Genomic DNA, 19,507 nt, shown 5'->3' with positions numbered 1-19,507 from the left:
AAACATTGTTCTATTATTATTTTCAGGATCTTAGCTATATTTATTTAGGAAGATAATGGAAAAAAATAGAATTAACTTTTGTTACTTTTTTTTTTAATTTCAAGAGACAATGTTATCTTATATCTAACGATATAAGATTTATAAGTTTCCCGACTGTCATATAGTAGGATTACTTATATTGATGTAAGCCATGCATGTATAAAAAGCTTGTAAAAACTAGAATTCTAACTTGGATACAAATTTGGTATATTAGCATTATATACTGATAATTAATACACTTTCTCTTTTTTTCTTCTTATGATGTCCATGACTTTCAAAAGCAAAATAGGAAACTTATTATTCAAGGTGTGTAAAGAGAAAACAACTTTCAGTGTACGAGTTAATGAGATGAATTGTAAAAATGATTAGTTAGTCATCGACGCGCGGTAAAACGATCCGGCGAATCCGATCGCGGTAACGCGTGGAGAGCTTGATTTATGCTCGATCACCCTTATTCGGCAGCGCGTATATGCACTCACGCACATACGCACGCGATACGACAAAGAGAAAGCGAGAGGGAGAACAAAACATTTCTGCGTCGCATTATATTGTCGAAGGCGTGGGCGTCGCCGGCCTATCGGTAGTTTTCGAGGGCTGGAGGGCTATTTGTCCACCGCTACGTTGTTACCTTTTTATTTGCCCGCCTGTTATATATGGCGGCACATACGTATGGATACGCGTCCATATATCCGGGCCGGGCCATAAAAATACCAGCGAGAGCCGATACGTCGAGTATTATTAGAAGCTCAAAACAAGATTGCCCGAACGACTCCGACTTTCGTGGGCCCTCCACCTTCGTTTGCGCACCCTTCGCCGGTCAGCCCTAGCTTCGCCACTCGCCCACCACTCGCCCCCTTTTCTCGCAGAGCGATCTCGGTGCGGACAGCCGCGAGAGAGCCCTCCCGACCCGAAAACGTATTGTCGTAGTAATCGTCTCGAATCCCTTTTACGTAAAAACATTGACGAGTTTTGTCTCCGCGATATAACACGTGATGGTTCTCAATCTAAATCTTACGATTTCTATTCTGCCTTATCCTTTATGTCGCGCCGAAGTCTCACGGATTTGTCCTTATGAAGAATAATATCGTCTGTGAATATCGCCTCTGTGACTTTTTTCTTCAAATGCACTTTTTGGCTTTGATTGTTCCTTATCATCATTTTACAGAATAAGATCGTGAATGTTCATACATATTATTTACAGATGAGTTTTAATGAGTTCATTTAAGAATGTTTATTGCACAGATAATTGTTGTTTTTTCGCTTTTGGCACAGTTCTTTGTCCCTCCTGAAAACTTGACCAATTGTCACATAGGCGGTATTGTTTGTTCATTGACGATATACAAAATAAAATAATATTTAATTTAATTTATATTTTGTAATTATATGTTATGTAAACTGTGTAGAGCAGAGATGTAATAGCAATTTTTCTGTTTTTCAATATCACTCGTTAATTAAATTTAATTGAATTTTTAATTAATTACAAACTTGGTAAAACTCATTAAATATATATCACTCGATAATACACAGAAATAAAAACTTAAGTAACGAACTGTGAAACATTCAAACTCGAAAAAAATCAAAGTCGAAGAGAATAACAAGATATTTTGATTCTAGGACTTAAACTCACATAATTATTTTACGTAAACCGCATGCGTTATCTCACGAGCGTATCTCGCGCCGCGTCGGAAAGACTTTTACGTCAGCAAAAATTATTCGAGACTTAGCTCAACGTTGAAAGGGTACCAGGAGAAAGAGGGATGTCCTGTCCGCCGATCGTTCACAAAGGAATATGAGAAAAGGAAGAAGCGGCTTATATATACGCGCGCAAGGCTAGGAGACTTAAGCCTACCGGAGTAAGACGTTCCACCTTTAGCCCTGGTGCTCGTGGCGCCTTCGTGGATATTTACAACGTCGTCGCCCGGGTCCACGTCGAGCGGAAGCCGAGGAGTGAGAAATGGTCGCGCCGACAATTAACTGAAATCACCAGCGGGCCAAGACGGTTTGTCACTGTCTGGCGTCCTGGTACTACCGTGCCCTGCTGTTGCCGTTAGTACCGCTAATGTCCTACGTTGACAGTCGTCGGTCAATATCGAGAAACCCATGGCCCAATTTTTTTACTTGTAATCTTTTAATAACGCGTATAATACTACTCGTGTTAGTCACACAACTTTGCGAAAAATATTATAAAAATAGCACAAATGCGTAGCCTACTGCGTTACAATGAATAGAGAGCTTAATATGCAATAAAACTGTCAAATTTTTTGCCGAGAATATTGCTGATAATGCAGTGAGGGTAATGAAAATGATAGAAGATACTGTGTATCTCTCGCGAGTGGCGTTCTCTTTGACATAAGCGTGGCTGTGGAACGCGATTAAGTAATTAGGGGATTTTTAATCTTGTCCCCGGTCTCACCCTCGTTTTGGCACCGGTCACGAGTCGGCGAAAGAATAAATAAACTCGAAGCCGTTGCCGTTCACAGGAATTAAATCGCTGATGAAGAGCCCGTGCCGCGCTCTTTTTCCGTCCCTCTACCTAGGTTCACCTAAATCGATAAATTATCCGTGATGTGAATTTGTGAGTCTCGAATCTTGTTCTCGCCTATCCGCCGTGTCTTCTTTTAAATCCCGATTTTCATTTGACGATCATCGAAAATACCCACATTTTCCCCTATGCATTTGTTTTGGTAACTCGCATCTTATATAGCCAAATGCAAACTTTTCTTGAAGAATTTTATCGAAAATTTTAAATTGTATGATCCAAATGTGTGAGATACGAGAAAACGATCTTTAATTTATTTGTGAAGTCTTAATACATCAAAATATATAGGAATAATTGTAGCTAAATTGCAAACATATGATCTATTCGGTTGGTGATATATTTCTTTCACAAATAAATAGATTGATATTCAATTTTTTTTTAATCGTGCATCAGTTACACGACTGATGGTTCCAAACAAACTTCCTGCAAAGACTTGACGTTTAAATACGAGGGCGACTCGGGCAAGGAAGAGCGAACAAAACAGATTAGAGTTACGGCAAAGGGAAAGTGGGGAGAATCGAAAGAAGAAGCGTGTTTAGTTACAAGCAACGAGACATTTATCCTTTTAGCACATTACTCTGCTCAACCGCCCACGTGTACGCATTGAACCGTGTACGCTGCTGCAGTTCAGCCATAAAACGGTTCAGTGATCTGCTTTTCATTATTTCTATTTTTTATTGCAATTTGAAATACGTACATAAAAAAATCTTACACCTATAGCAAAAATTTTCTGGATGCAAAAAATTAGCTTAGGTAGATAAATGATTAGCAAATACTGTGATATCGCTTATGTTTTACACTTAATCAATCTATATGACAGAGACAGAATTTATATCTGAACTATTTGTGAAATTTAGAAAGAAAGTTTTTTTTGGCGCCTATCCTTGTTAAAGCACTGTATAATAATCATACTTGTTATGAAGTTTGACTGTGGTACGTAGAAAAGGTTAGCGGCGAGAGACAAAATGAATATATGATCCTCACACCTAACATAGTTCGTATAATGCGCCCAATACGTTTAATTCTTTAAAAAAATATCACGCTCAACTGTTACGCAGTTATTGCGTGCAAGTCTGTGCCGGTCAGTTATTTCAGTCATTCAGTGCGTATGTGTTCGAGAAATTATTACGAATAAAAAAGTATTCTTGTGAAGTTCTCAGCTTATACAGCCGTATAGTAATTCGACCTTTTCCATCATTTATGAATAGAAAGAGATAGCTATGTTGGCCAATGCGCCTCTCTTTTTCTAAATATACACTCGTTTATCATTACATACTATACACTGAAAAAAAATTATTATTTGTAAACAAGAAAATAGATTTCTTCGAATTTGGTTTCTTTAATTGAAAGAAGCATATTGGGAACATTTGATAAGAAAACATTTTTCTGAATTTAAAATAAATTAAAAGAAATCTTTTTTTGCAAATAATCAATTTCTTTTTAGTATAGGTACTCTAAAAAGCTATATAATTATTATGGCTGCAGTTACAAAAATAAGTTAGCTGTGACATCTAGAATGTGTTGTTATATTATCTCGATGCCACATTGCAGTTATAATCGGCAGCTGTATTTTTCACAAAGATCGTTCTAGCTTTAGTATCGAAACTCATATTCATTCAATGCAGTGATTAAAATTTGGCAATGGGACCTACATTTTCCAGAAGATATTACTAGAATGTTGCTGCTATAAATTATATATGTGGCAAAAAACATTCTAGCAGATACGAAAAATAGCGATAAATTTTTGTTGTGATACTTAGAAATCTACATCAGCAAAACTTTTTTTGAGTGCGTAATAATTCTAATAATTCGTGTTTCTCATCGCCGCAAAATTATAATAAATTTAATTTTCTCTTTTCATAAAAGTAATAAAATGGATTTCCAAGTTTCTTCTTGCCCTCTTTTATAGGCAGTGGCAATTAGAAAATACCAACACAGATAAATATTTTATAACGTTATGAAGCACTCCTTAATTAATCAAAATTTACCAAAAACAGTCGACTGTGTTTTTATTAGGACACTGCTTGTCTAACTTTTTGGCAGTCGGATAATCCGTACCAGTTAGATTGGCGTACAAGTTGACCAGTCTTATACGAGAAGCAGAATGAAACGGAGAAGGTCGATACCTTTTCATGTGTCTTCGCTGGTTCCTGCTCCGAAATCGCTCTCGATTTCGTCGTTTTCTAGCATTTGACAATTATTCGGTAATTTATCAAAGCGTCCGCGCACAATGGCCCGGTACGAGAGCAATCGCGAGTGGCTCTGTCTTTGTGAGCCTCGCACGCAACACGCGACACGGTGTCTGCGAAATACTCATCCACAAGATGTTAAATTTTTCGATCGCAATAGACATCGAGATAATATTCAGTATTCTTAATTTAAACAATAATAATATATTAATAAATATTTTTTACAGTTGTCTCTGATTTCTATTTTACAATATTTGTAATAGTTATGTGCCGAAATTTTATTGTAAATTTTAATGTTGCATTATTCTACAACGTTGAATGATTTGGTAATAATAATAAGTATAAATTTAATATATGTTATTGTAATTATATGTGTATATGGTTTTTAACAAAATTTTTGGGGAATAACATAATAAATGTAGAAAAAAATTAATGTATAATTTTTATTATGATTAAATATAGAAGATTTAAATCGAGCTTGTCTGTAAATTTAAAAGGATTAATCAAATCCATGCAATGTACTCTTTTCTGCATATCGAGAACGTAGGCCGTGTTAGTCTCTTAAAGCTGCTACCAGCATGAAGAGGCGACGGCTGCTACTTTGTTCGGCGATTCGGAAATCGCTATTTGCGCTAATCGTTTGTACCGGCTTTTAATTATAATTAAATACGTTAGCATTGAGACTTCGAATGACGAGAGCTCGATGGTGAGGTTGCCTCCAATTAGCGGTATACGTCGGTAATATAAAGCATTAACGTCGCAGATCGACACCGTATTCCATCTGCTGATTATCTGCCTGGTGGCCGGCTTCGATCGGTGATCTCCGGTTAATATTCTCGGGGCGGCCATTTAGCAGTCAGCAGTCCGGTTTCTTTGTAGCAGTCGAATCAACGGTTACAAAACCGGCGACTAACGATCTCGTCGCTCGGTTTAGCGAATAAACTATCGCGGAAACGGCCGGCGCGCATAGCGTCGGCGACCGTTAAAAACCGGCGGAGTTGATAATTCGATTTAAATATAAGCGCGCGGGCAGCCGGCAGTTTTTAATTTTTCCCGCGCCGGTTCTGCGGATTGCGCAGGATGATGATTTTTTTTTTTACGACCGCCGTCGCAGCGGAACTGCGATTTCATTTAATTCACTCGTTTGGGATTCGGACTCTATAGCGAGTCATTAGTGCGTGAGTTAACGTCGGGAGTTTACAGTTTGGCGCAACGCACACAGCAACACGCACCGTGTTTGCCCCGCTCCGCATTTTTATACGCCGCGCTTGACTTCGCGTATATAATTCGCGTCAATGCGTTTGATGTAGCTCGCCAGAGTTGCAGCCATTTTCCCTCTGAGAATAAGCGCAAAATTATATAGTATATAAAGAATTTTGCATTGTATAACAGTCATCGGAAAGCGACCAGTTTTGTTGTTCTGTTTCTTTTATATATTCTATTTTATTAACATTTACGCGCGTTATATATACTAATTACATCAATGATTAAGATTTTTATAGTTTAGCGTATAAAATTTAAAAGAAAGAAAACGATTGGAAGAAAACACTTTATTAAACGTAAACCAAGGAATAGCAATTAAAAATCATTCGAGTAGTGTATATGTGCTGGGTGTTCAGCTGTTTCTCGTCTATCAATAGGACTTGCGAACGAAAGGATTAATATACGACAAATGCGTTTTTGGAATTGCCGATTCTATCTAGAAAATTTTAGAGATATTTTGAACGTATATTTCATTTTAACGCGAGTACATTTGTCACACGTGCAATTTTACAGCAATCTAATCGTCTTGCGATCGATATTTTCCGCTTACCCAAAGGAGAAGAGAGCCGACTTGTATTGTTAACCGCGATTGTACATACGTCTGTATGCCTCTTTCGTAAACATGATCGCATATACGCGGCGCGTATAATTCGTCGACAAGTAACGAGCACGCACGCTCTTTCTCTCTGCAGCGACGCTTTTTTCGTAGCGAATTATCGGGACACCCGGTGCATCAGGTATACGTGGTATGGAACGTGGCTGCCGACATCGGAGCGAACAAGCGCGGTCCCGCGTTCGGAGCGATGGAACAAAACTATCTCATTGTGTGTTAATACATCGCGCCGCGTCGACCGCTCGTGCGGCCTGCAACTGCAACACACGCGGCAATGCGGCGATGGTACGGTCTTAAGTTGTGCTCACATCGCGATTCGCTTGATCGCGGAGGCCCATTCCGGCGTACGAGGATAATAGTAATGTTCCCGTGTTCGTGGTTCCCACGTTTGCTGCGAAAAGTCGGAGAACATCTCCTTCCCTGAAGAAGAATCTTAATTTTGTATAGTCTAAAAATGTAATACGTGTGAACAATGGAATGTTGTGCAACTCACATTTAATCTCCATATTGCAAATAATGTATTCATTGATTAAAAATACATCTTACTTTCTTTGAGATTACGATATTTCTTTCAAACATCGTGACATCACACGTCTCGAGAATTTTCTCGATCGTTGTAAATGTGACTTTATCCTTGCAACGTTGTATCGTTAAGATAGGCGTGCGTGCCGAAAGAGCTCGGGACTCTCGAGCATCCGTTTGCGTAACGTAAAGGGTGCGTAGGGGCGCGTAGAGATGCGAATGCTAAACCATTTGAGCATCCACTCTCGGCGTTTTACGCCTTTCACTTTTGCCAAGAATCTCTTCACGTTCCCTCAATCATTTTCGAAGTATCAATCTCATAAGTTTTCCACGTGAACTCTAGATCGTTTTCTCAGTCAGAATTCTCTTTGAGCGATTTGCGAAAACTTAAACTTTATTTAAATCAAAGACTTGTAAAAAAAATTAGAAAGAGAGAGTCGATTGATAATATTTATATTCACGATCAGATAGTGTCTCTTACATTTCTGCATGGAACGAGAGCAACAAGCTCAGCAAATTGATAATTTGGCATTAAAATGTTTGTAATAATTTTTAAGAAACCTTTTTAAATTCCTCTCTTCTATTATTATTACTTTTTATTATGCTTTAAATTTTATTGGAGATTGTGTATTTCTTTTATGTAATATAAAACTATTCTAGTTTTTCTGCAAAAATTTTGCAATTGTGTCGATTAAAATACCAATAGTATATCTTAAATTGCCTCTGATTCCATTGATTACCTTATTTCTTACCTGATACTTCGTTTTTGCTTCGCGCAACGAGCTTCTCGGTCGTATATTTGCATCTTCTTAAGAACCGCACGAGTCGCGCATCTCTTTAAATATTCAGAACTCGCGAAGCCCATATGGACGACGGTAGACGCGGACGGGGGAAACGGCAAATTCGATAACATAGGCGCGATTACACGTTGCTCCGACCGACTCGCAGCCGCGAGTCTACGAGGGAAACTAGCGAGGCGGCATCCCTTGTATTCTAAATTACGCGAAAATTCGAGGACCAATTTTCAGCAGCTTAGAGGGTTCTGTCTCTCTCTTTCCTTTCCTTTTCTCTTTCTCTCTCTTTCTCTCTCGCAGGTTTCGTCGGCGGTTAGTAGGTATGGGCGGGCCACATATTGGATCATATCGTATCTTCTCACACCCCATGAATAATGCATCTCAAAGGTCGCCCCCTTCTCCAACCCCTCTTCTTCTCTGCCTCGATACTTGATCTCACTTCCTCCCTCCTCTCCATTTCTCTCTCTCTCTCTCTCTCCTATCTCTCTTTCTTCTTTCCATCTTGCTTTCTCGCGCGAGAGACCGAACGGAGTCGCGTTCCGAAATCTCTTCGTAATTAAAGCTGCCATATATTTTACTTTAATCGAGAAGATCGGCCGGCTACCATTGGCCGCGACGATTTATCACGACCGGACCGCTCGTCCGCCTCTCTTCTCGCTTCTTCACCTCCGTGCAGAAGATTATAATGCCGAGGATGTATGTACCGACGTGGTGTAATTGCGGGACGTTCTCACGACTCCGCGACTTCCCGCCTTCTAAATCACGAATGCAAACTATGAGCTGAAATTTTTATGAAAACATGATAGTTATTTTAAAAATATCTCCGTGAAAGTATAATAATCGTGAGAAAGATAATTTTCTTAATCATTCCACACAATATTTAATCATCGATTACTGTTATGTATCTCGTTTCGCTCTTATCGAACCCTCCCTGATCAGAGCCAATATTATTCGATAATTCAAATCATTGCAAATAAAATGAGAGAAATATACAAATAAAGATGCTCGACCTCTTCTGGTATATTCAATATGTGTATTGAAAAACGCGTTGCATTTTAACGATTCACACAGGCAATCAAGCTGGAAGTCTTTCTTTTGCTTCGCCCGCGCGAATCGTTTCCAGCCCGCGAAAGCGGAGAGAGATCCGGTAGCCCTTGAAGCAATAGAAGTAGCAGTCCCGGTGTCACAGACTGCGAGATAAATCTTGGATTACCACGCGCGCCCCCCTATCCTCCCTCTCTCCTGGCCTTGTTCCTTGAAGTAGTAGCACCTCGGCATCCCGATTCTTCTCCGTCTACGACATTCAACTCTTCCCTCTTTTCCTTCTCTCCTCTTTTTTTTTCTCTTCTCGTTTCTCGCACCCTGTGCCCGGCGACACACAAGGCTTAGCACCCGTTTTACACCCGGGCCGAGAAGGACTCGCGGACACTATACTGTACTCCTGGATTTACAACCTCGAGGACGCTGTTAGATCGCACGCGAGAGCTCTGTATTATAATGAGCGATTAGAGACATAAATCTGACTTTAACTCTTATCCCATTTTTGTCACGCGCAAACCTTGCTAGTCTTATTGTTCGTAGATTGTTAACATAGTAGACTTAACGCGTGGAATTCTGAAACTATTTTTGTCATTTTCATAGATATAGATCCAGAACGAAGACGTTGAGATTAAATAATTGGAGAGTTTGAAGCTTCTTTTAGTCACGGAAATCTATGTGATTTAAGAAGATACTGAGACTCTCTCGCGACAGTTCTCAGACAGCATTATAACGTTTAAACTTATTCGAAACAAGCTGCAATAATATCGTGAGATAATTATTTTTTTATTACTATATTTTTATAGTAATAGTTAACGGAAAATTATTTCTTTTCCGCGAACGACGAGAATTGATCCTCATCGAGCGGAAAAGCGTGTGCAAGGGCGAAAAACTGGCGTTAAGAAGGAGGAGAACGGGAGCAAGGAGAAACGAGGAGCCCTCCTCGTCTTCTCGGTGATCCGCGAGACGCCACGGGAGTCGGAGTAGCTCGAGCGAACCCTCTTAAATTAATTACAGGGAAAAGATCCGCGCGCATCCCCTGGCAGTCAGCCGCCCTTATTCAAGAGGGCAAAGAAGGATACGTGCGTGCGCGCGCGCGCGCTCAGCCAAGTGTCTAACGGACGGAGATCCTAAAGGAGCGGAATGCTCGTCGAAAAAATTCCTCCTTATACGTCTCAAACGCCGAGATTTTAAGTAGTCTCCTCTTCTTCACCTCTTCTTCTCTCATCTTCTCTTTCCCGTTCTAGTGTGTCCTATCTTTGCTCTTCTATCCCCATAGATTCTTCAGATCAGCCTTCCTTCAAATTGGTTCGGTAAATTTACTCGATGCGTACGCCTCTTTTGCCTGTGCATGTCTTGGAGCAAATTAAAGGTACCTCGATGAGAGGACATCTTGTCTCGCCCATTTGCACAATTTTTGTCACATCTTTAAAAGATCGAATTAAAGAACTATAATCTACTTTAATATTATATTATTTTAATATTAAATCTTTTTATAGTGTAATCTCTTAAAATTGCAAACGGTTGAAATGTTAAAAATTGAGAAATCTAGACATTTAGGACGTGGAAACGTTTGCATATGTAAACGCGCGTTCACACCGAGTTCTGGGGGGCGGGGAAAGGGGAACGTAAACGTATTATTACCGAACAGATCTCTAAATAGTTGCGAAGTTTCCGAGGCCGACTCGCTAGAATGCTGCTTGTAACCCAGCTTTATCGCAGATCTCGTACAGAACGGTGGAGAACAAGCTCCACCAAGCTAATGCCGGTGTAATCCCATAAGCGGCATAAGTCCCGATGACTGGTCGGAATAATTCCGATAGGCCGTTTCACCCTCTTCGTCGCGTTCGCGTTCCCCGTTCCTTTCTGTCCCGTGGAGTTTTGTCCCATCCCCTGACCGAGCTTATACCAGTTTGCCGAGAAATAAAATCTGCCTCGTATAATTTCGCGCGTAACCTTTCGTTTGATTAGCCGATTACCTCCTATAAATAGATTTTTGGTAATCTTTATCTATAATATTTTGTATCGCATTTATTTTACGACCGTATAAAGAGAGTGTTGCGAAATTTCTTATGCGAGAAAATGTTAAGAAAATCAATGCAACATTAAATTTTGCACGATTGAATGTTGGCTGTTAAGTTTAGATATCGAATATTAGATAGCTGTTATTAGAACAAATAAATTTGTTTTATAACAAACAAATTCTCTCGATGATTATTTATTTTTTCGTATTACGTTACATCAATATCAAAAATTCGAATTATTGGCAATCACTCTTGCGGTTCTTAATGCATAACCGAATATCGATAGCAGAATTTTAATACGGTGGAGAGATAATCTGTATACATTCTTAATATGGCTTCTCTTCTCCGATTACCCGATCTCGTCGCTTGCAGATTCAATCTCACGAGTCATACGTGCCACGCAGCAGCGTTATTTGCTTCTTTTTTCTCACTCGCGTCGTACTGGTATCGATTTTCTTTTTAAATTCCAAAGCAATTGTCCTTGTTGCGAAATATCGCTTTTGACTGTTTATCGTACAATTTTGCGATACACAGACGTACTCTGAATATTAAATTTTCATACTGGTTTTTATCGATTTGTCCGTTATAGTGTCCAACATTGAGTACAGAATTAAACAACTTGCTTTTACATGTTACTACATATCGCCAATGATACGTATGACACTTCATAAAATTCGCCATACATGCAACGAGAATTATTATAATCCATTCTATAGGATAGAATATTTTAATATCTAAAAAATATTGTATATGACGATTTAATAATAAAATATAGTTTTTATGTGACTACATATAATAAATATATTTCTATTTTATACAAAAATTGTCGACATTTATGGATTATCAACATTCTACAATCTCTATTATATTTTGCATTACGAATGTATAGCTGCTAATGGAATATAATTAAAATTTAAGGTAGCGTCCGAGCTCGCCAACGACCGCGTAAAGCCTAATGAGATCAAGAGATCGCGCGAAACACGGGCGCTATTAGCGTCAGCCGGGGGAAGTCGCTAGATCACCGGGATCTTGAAGAACCTTCTCGCGGGGAGTCGAGAGGACAGATCGTAAAACAGAACCGACGCGGTGTCGGCGCGACAGGAGCAGAAAATACAGGCGAAGTGAAACACAGGCGAGCTGTGTCCTCCTTTGCATTAAACGCGCATTCCGTGCCGAACGATTAAGACTTAAGAGAAACCGCTGTGTCCCCGGCGGACACGGTGTACGGAGACACGAATGAATGTCCTTATTGTCTCTCACCGTGAGAACCCCCGGACACGCGCAAAAATCCGATGTTAATTAAATAAATGGATACGGCGCGCGCGCCGCGTGAACCGCGTTCTCGCGATTCTTATCCCCGCGCGAACCCGCCCGCTTATTTTGCATCCATTTCTGCAGATGACGTCAGTCATCTTCAGATTCGAACAAAACGTCAATTCTCGAGTCTCGCAATCTTCTTGGCCAATAATTTTGAGATCTTGGGATTTTACTATTTTGAGATCCTGATGTCCTGGACTCTTGGATAGCTGTGGTAACTTACTGTTTAAACTTGAAGTTCACTCTGCAAGGACCGACCTGTTTTTATGCACCGCGCCGCAAAATTTGCACGTCGAGTGTCTCGTTCGGGGTCTTCTGAGATGATGCTGAGATAGCGAGAGGGAAGCCCCACGTGTCGCGCAAGCCGGATGCTAAACCGCACTTTACTCAATGGGGTGTATATATAGGTCGGGAGCGTAATAACCAGGGGAAAGCGTTATATAGGTGACGCTGTACGGTGGTGGACGACGGGGGTACACCGTTACCCACTCTGTATGAAATATCAACCACCGTGAAACTTGAACGCCCTGAGAAACTTCGTATACGTCGTCTCTCCGGCACTTGCTCGATTGACGACCCCGGCCCCTGAACGTGCGGGAGAACGAAAAATCCTGAGAATCTTCCCCGAAAAGAGCGGCATAAACTTCGCTGACCAGACGTGGCGAGAGCAAGGAGGAAGAAGACCGACGTCGCGGTGAACTATGCGGACCGACTACATCAGATCCGGCCGCGCAGCCCGTTCGCTTTACGGAAAGTTGTAAAATTAATAAAGACTATCGAGATGAGTTCTCGGAGAATCGCCCGCGGTTGCACATCCTCGAGGACGTAGGGGGATAAGAAAAACATTGTCTTATAAATCATTCTCGCAGCATTTATAGTTTCCGTCGGAAATTTGCATTGAATTATCGAGCGACAAAATCATATAATTGGATCTATTAATAAGAAATTAATACTTTCACGTAGCACTAATTAATTTATATCATTTACACTATCAAAAATAGAACCTAATATCGAGGATATTGCATTACAAAATCTCTTGTGCAATATATCTACATTGCACATTCACGTTATTTTCAACGTATATTCTAAGAGAGGATATGATGAAATGATAAAATTCACAGCTGTCTGATATGATTTATTTTTCATTACACATTTTTCGTTCTCTTTCTCTTTCACACACATTCGCGCGATGAATTTATTTATATTATCTATGACACTCCCGCAGATCGAGTTATTTAGAATATCGACTATCCCGTCGATTATTAAACTAATATCGAATTGGACGATTCGAGACTCGCCGCTATTTATGTTCCCGTTTCAATCGGTGGACTTCCGCTGTGGGATAATACGGTTAACCGCGTTAGCCATTAGTCTTTCCACAATCGATACACGCCGGCTGCTACGTTGGAAATCGATGTCGATTATCGCGCGGTGGCTCCCTGCCATGCCGTCTCCATCTTTCCGTTTGCTCTCTTCGTCTCTCTTCTTTGTTTTTCAACTGCAAATTTTATTTTTACGGAAAGTATAATGGCCATACGTATTGCTGGATAATTTGCTAACATAATTTATTATAATCGAATCTTGAAAAGGATTTAATTATTTATTACGATATAATTTTTCGTTTAATATTGATATTAAATAATATTATTAAAAGTTAAATTAGCACGCGAGGTTTGGAATCTAACATATAATTTCATACAAAACTCTAAATTGTTTTATGTCATCATGTAGGTATTTAAAGAAATTAGAAGAATCATATTTCTTGTTGATTCTTTGTGTTTGAAAGCTGAGTTAATATTGCACAAATAATTTTTATTTTTCGCAATAAGTTCTTTACAGTTTTTAGATAATTAAATCGATTCGATTTAATTCCAGGGAGAGAAGGGTTTTAATTCCAACAATAACTGTGTTTTAAGTCCGACAAATAATCGGCGCAGTTAAATAAGTTGAAAAAATGTGTGTGTATATATATATATATATATATATATATATACACACAGAAACTAATATAAGGCTGTCAAAGATCTAAGCTTGGATCGATTCTAATTTGATTGTATATCGTAACGGTCCTATTTCTCTTATTATTAAATAATTTTTAGTATAATGCAGGTCAATTAGTAAGATTTAACAAGTTTGCGTAGGATCACACGATCTGAAATTATATCGTCATATTCCCTAAGACTGACTTTAATAATCGCTATTACTTCGGAGGAGTTTGCTTTCTTCCTTCTTGTGGTTCTCCTTCGGTTCTCCCAACTCGTCTCGCGTCTCGTGCGTCGTATCGTCAGTTTGACATCGTTGTCTAACAGGATCTCACGCCGAGTACTGAGCCGGTTAACTCGCTGCAACCCAATCCACTCTCTCCCGTTTCAGTCTCGAGTCTTCTCGCTCTTCTTACCCTTCTCATTTTCCTCTTTTCGCAACCAACTTGCTAGCGCGCACGGGACAGCCGCGTGCTTTTATGCATCTCGAGATGAGTTTCTATTATACAACGTATAAAGCCTGATCTCGATTAACTAGCGCAGAGATAAATGCTAATTGCATATTTTGCCTCGAATGATCGTTAAAATAAACGAGTATATTAAATTGACTTATTGTTAGTTTCTTCCATTTATTTCTTATGAATGATTATTTTTGTCTTTGCGCGGAAAAAACTTAATATATATATGTATATATAGTTTATTTGCTTCTCTCTTTCTTTATTCAGGATACAATCATCAAAAATACAGCGTGTAAATTTGCTCTCGCCGTCGCTTCGTGTCGCGTTGAGGGAAAAGGGCAGAAGCGCGCACTCTCGAATACGCGCAGCGCAAACACGCAGGGACGTTGCCTGTTGTCGGACCCCGCGCGCTCGATCCCGGCGATGAATTATTCAGGGTGTCTTGATCCGGTCGGCCGACCGACAGACGGATTCCGCTTCGCCCGAGATCGCCGTGGTGCTCTGCGATTTTTTACCCCGGCCGGCCCTCCTCCAGCCGGCTCTCTCTCTCTCTCTCTCTCTCTCTCTCTCTCTCTCTCTCTCTCTCTCTCTCTCTCTCTCTCTCTCGTCTCTCTCTCTCTCTCTCTCTCTCTCTCTCTCTCTCTCTCTCTCTCTCTCTCTCTCTCTCTCTCTCTCTCTCTCTCTCTCTCTTCTTGCGAGCGGCCAGATTAAGATCGCAGGGATCGAGCTGTCAGCTGCGACGATGTCGATTCGTCGGTGATCGCACGGCTCCCGGGCTTGTCGTCGCCGGTCTCTGTGCCATGTACGGCAGTCGTCCGCGTCCTCGCTCCTTCATTCATGCGCGTTGCCTCCGATCGACGTCGATCCACCAGGTAGACAGGTAGAGACACTTGGAGTCAGGCTCCGGTCAAGCTTGACCACGATGCGTAACCATATTCAGTTGCGCGCTGCCACAAACGTATAGCGGATGTTACATGCGCACTGAACGCACTCCGGGACCGCTTCGGAAATCAGATCTTGAAGTTACGACAAAGTCGCGAGATCCCGAATATGTCGAGTTTCATAATTTCGAGGTATTATTTATTACAGCGTATACGAAAAACAAAAATTTGCTTTTATTATAAGATGATTAAGTAGGTATTTGTCATTGCTTGTCTCTTGAAGTATTTTGTCAGTAATTCACTGTTAAATTCATGTAATATCAAATTATATTTAATTTGAGTCATTTTTAACCATTCTTACAGGTTGCCACTGCTCCTCTCAAAATATAACAAGTTGTTATAAACAATAATAAATTTTGAAACACGTGTTAATTAAAAATAATAAAACATTATTTAAAGGTATTGGTTTAATATTAAAGGATAAAATTTTATCCTTTAACAGTGTTGTGCTGAGAAGCTATATATGCTTTTACAAACATTTCACTTTACAAACGTTTACGACACGTCCAAGAATTCTACCGAGTCGGTTAATAATATTTCATCGATAAAGTGCTTGAAAGAATCACGCGATCTCGTAACGAGCGAATAAGACGTTCGCCGAGTCGTAAGCGAGGACGCTAATGGCGTGTTGTACGCGACGGGTGATGCTGATTCCCGATTATCTTCGAGATGACGATTTCCAAGCTTGTAATTGGCGAGACGAACCTTTCGGCTGTGAAGCCGAGCATGCACGGTAGTCCCGCACGAGGATTAACGTTAACAAAGTCCCGCGGCTTTCACTGCCGACTTGACTCGCGCGGCTTAAACGAGCCGATTCGTCGCGCCTGACACCTGATTTCGCCTACGGGGTGTCCGTTTCGTAAAGCTTTCCATGCTTTCTCCGTATTTTTCAGAAACGTGCAGTATAATTAATATTATTGTTGCGTTAATATCTTTTTAGGCCCAGTTCAACAGTGGCCAGTTAGCTTAACTAGTAGTTAACTCTCACTCTCCGTCTCTATCTAACCTTTGAGTTAAAAAGAGACAGAGAGTGAGAGTTAACTATATATATATATATATATATATATATATATATATATATAATATAGGTCTAGAGGTATGTTCCGGGACTGTTTTACATTTTTTGAAATGTACAGTCCTGGAATATAACGCATATATATGTAATCAGATTCAAAAAATTGTCCCGAAACGTGCCGTAGGACATGAATTTTTTCCAGGACAGTCCTGGAAACTGCCAATGTCCTGGAATATACCGATGTAAAAAATAAAAGTCCCGGAACATACTTCTGGACCTACATATATATATATATACTAGTTAAGCTAACTGGCCACTGTTGAACTGGGCCTTAGTGTCATTTGAAATGTGCTAGTTACAAAGATTAAGGAAGTAAAATATAAAAGATCGACGATAAGGAATGTTATTTTTCAAGCAAATATAAAATTTCTCGAAAACGTTACGTTTTTTCTTTACTTCTTCTTCATTTTCTATGGTATATTTTTCGATTTACTCGTCAACTGCAATTGTACGGTAGTTCATAAATTTTCACCATTTTCCAATCATTCGTTCGCAAGACTTCCATTATGAACTCGTCGAAATTACATGATTTTCGAAAGCGACGTGAACGCGACGGATAATACTCGATCATGGCTGCATCGTGCTCGACGTGCGTGGAAGTTTTTCGGCCGTCAATGCGGATCATCGAGCGCGATCATTTCGCAAACGCGCAACCGAATGACGATCGATCGGCGTGGAATGACGCGCGTCACCTTTTTCGAGGTGGTACTCGTTGGTCCGTCATCGTTCATGACGTAGAAACCCGCAGCTGCTCGTCGTTCGTTTATTTGACGAGCTCGACTGAACGCGCGGTATAAACGTTTTGGCGTATCTTTCGATATAACCATCAACAGCGTAATTCGTACATATCGCGTATAATATCGAAAGTTAAATCTACTTTCAAAAAGGGATTTGTTTAAGAAAGATTTGATATACAAAAAAAGCTGTAAACTTTTAAAAAGCTAACTAAAAAAGTAACTTCTTTGACCTTTATTTATTTTAAATTAAGAAAACAGCGATAGCATATTCAGTGTAAAATTAATTTTGAGACAAATGTGAGGAAAGGAAATATATATTTGTACTATTTTTTCTACACTGCCTAATAAGATGGTAATGAATTGTCCGTGAACACCCGTTACACTTCTTTACGTTCGTGGGCACGCAAAGGTTGGCGGCTTCCCCTCACGCGCGTCTTTTGAGGTTCTTTTCGCCGCCTAATTGTATCGGGTGTCTTAATCAGCGTGTAAGCTACTGAGGCAAGAAGGCCAAAAGTGAACGAGAAAGAGAGAAGGGATCCACCTCCGCGCGTACAGTGGGCCAACGTTCTGCATCTCAAAGGCGCAATTTAAAAATGTTATGTTAAGTCGCCGCCATTATGCTCGATGTACTTATCCGCCCCGGGATCCCGTCAGACATGAATTTAGATTATGGCCCGGGTATTGTGCGCCGTTTTTCCTTCTCCCTCTCGCGAGATTCGAATAGAACCTGTGTGGAAGCCACTTCTTAGCTCACTCTCTTGAAAGACTAAGAAAAGTTTTTTGCTCAAGTTAGCCATAAATTAAAAATAATGGTGAACGAATTTTTTAATGTCCTTACTTGTTTCTTCTGAAATATTTTCTCTTTCGCTTACTACACTCTTAAGCATGTACCGCGTAGTATCTCCAAATTCGAGGTACTAATTTCTAAATGGAAATGACATTTCGAGTTACATGCTGCTAGGAGATACTTTTCCCGGTACAGTAGCACGAGGTACTGATAAAGGAGGAGGTACCGCACTTATAAATTCACGGTACAATTTTTTAGGAGGTACAGTTTTTTAGGGGGCTTCCCGTATATACCCCGTACATACGTACCTCGTACGTACATATGTATCTCGTACATATGTACCTCGTACACACTATTTATGTTTTTAAAACATAATATAGTTGATTATAAAATGCCAAAATATTCAGAAATTTTAACTGAACATAAAAAAATACACTGGGAATATATTTAGACATTCAGATTGCATTTAATATGTAAACAAAATAATATGACAACAAAAAATTTAGCTAATTCTTGAAAATACTGGAACAAGAAAAGATGTATCTCCAATCATCCAGTATACATTTGTACCGCATAACGTACTTCCTGACTCCGAGGTACCATCTTCCCTTCTATTTTTGAGGGTACTTATGTCCCTCGTAATTACGTAGGGTTTTTATTTCAACGCGTACCTCCAATTTTTGGCCATACATGCTTAAGAGTGTATTTATGCGAATAGATTTTCTATAAATGTTAGCTAGTATATAGAAGTTGTTTAATTTAAATCGAAAATAATCTTTTTACTGCAGCATTCTTATAATCACAATTTTTTTCTTTATAAATCTCTTCCCTTTTGTAATTTCCGTGGTCAGAAATTCTATTTTCAATTTCGGAATAGATTCGAAATTAAAATCCAATGAAATTTTTATTATCTGACATTTTGAAACGTCAATTTATCCGGATATGAATTTCGATGGGGGCGGAGAAGGAGGGACAGGAATGTAGGTGATCGCAACGAGGAGTTAAAGGGGGTTGTCGACGGCCGACGGTCCGGCACGTGCTGAATGTATACTAAAAAGCAATAAACTCCTTTGGGAACTTATCTTGTAATGACAACGCGTAATATCTATATGGGATCATAATAAAGCCACCGGGAGGCAAAACGACGAGGGCCTTTGAGGGCATATTGGTGCTCCACCTTTTGATCCTG

At 39.8% G+C, this 19,507-nt stretch overlaps 1 protein-coding gene across 4 annotated transcripts in view; it reads left to right on the top strand.

Moving 5' to 3' along the window:
* LOC139812680 (E3 ubiquitin-protein ligase RNF220) overlaps window positions 1-19,507 on the top strand; it is a 173,968-nt gene that overhangs the window by 21,947 nt on the left and 132,514 nt on the right. The gene's annotated exons all lie outside the window — the stretch shown is intronic.

The sequence above is a fragment of the Temnothorax longispinosus genome, chromosome 1, assembly GCF_030848805.1.
Source record: "Temnothorax longispinosus isolate EJ_2023e chromosome 1, Tlon_JGU_v1, whole genome shotgun sequence".
Classification (NCBI taxonomy): domain Eukaryota; kingdom Metazoa; phylum Arthropoda; class Insecta; order Hymenoptera; family Formicidae; genus Temnothorax; species Temnothorax longispinosus.
The sequence above is the reverse complement of the archived record's forward strand: the minus strand, read 5'-3'. Positions and strand labels throughout refer to the sequence as shown.